Below are 539 nucleotides of genomic sequence, written 5' to 3'. Positions count from 1 at the left end.
CCGCGCGCGCCGAGCCTCGTCCTCCCGCCCTCCGCTCTCCTCGGGTCTCCGCGGAGCGCCTCCCGGCCTTCTCCCACCTGCCTCGCCCTGCCTCCCTCTGCCTTTTGCGGGGTTCGCCCCTCCGGTGCCAGCCCCGGGGGCCCGGCCCGGCCCCTCGGCCGGGGACTGGCGCCCGGCTGCTCAGAGGGGAGGGCCTAGGGGAGGGCGGCCAATGAGCGTCGAGAACCGCGTCCTCTCGGGGCCGGGAGGAGGGCGGGGAGTGAGCGCCGGGTCCCCCGGAGCCAGCCCCGGAGCGGGCGGGGCGGGGTGGGAGTGCGCCCCCCCGTGCCCCCCCACCGCCGTCTCCCCGCAGCTCCGAGCTGCATTACTGATGGAGTCCAGCGGGAGGCGTGGAGCAGGAGGGAGCCGGGACCGCGGGACCCCGGGGGCCTGACCACTGCGTGGCACTGCCCCTCCGCGTCTCCCGGGGGGCGGGGAGGTCGAGGACAGAGCGCAGCTCGGTCACGCTGTGAATGGGGGTGTCCTAGAAAGCGGGTGCG

General features: G+C 77.0%; 1 protein-coding gene across 1 annotated transcript in view; it reads right to left on the bottom strand.

The window, feature by feature from the left end:
- The window catches only part of Ppp1r1b (protein phosphatase 1, regulatory (inhibitor) subunit 1B), a 10188-nt gene extending 10053 nt beyond the window's left edge, over positions 1-135 (bottom strand). The window contains exon 1 of the mRNA XM_013037758.1: positions 78-135. The gene's annotated coding sequence lies outside the window, so the exon portion shown is untranslated. The remainder of the gene's footprint in view (positions 1-77) is intronic.
- Between the last annotated feature and the right edge of the window lie 404 nt (positions 136-539).

This window comes from Dipodomys ordii, unplaced genomic scaffold (genome assembly GCF_000151885.1).
Source record: "Dipodomys ordii isolate 6190 unplaced genomic scaffold, Dord_2.0 Scaffold7, whole genome shotgun sequence".
NCBI lineage: Eukaryota > Metazoa > Chordata > Mammalia > Rodentia > Heteromyidae > Dipodomys > Dipodomys ordii.
This window is presented reverse-complemented; position numbering and strand designations above follow the sequence as displayed.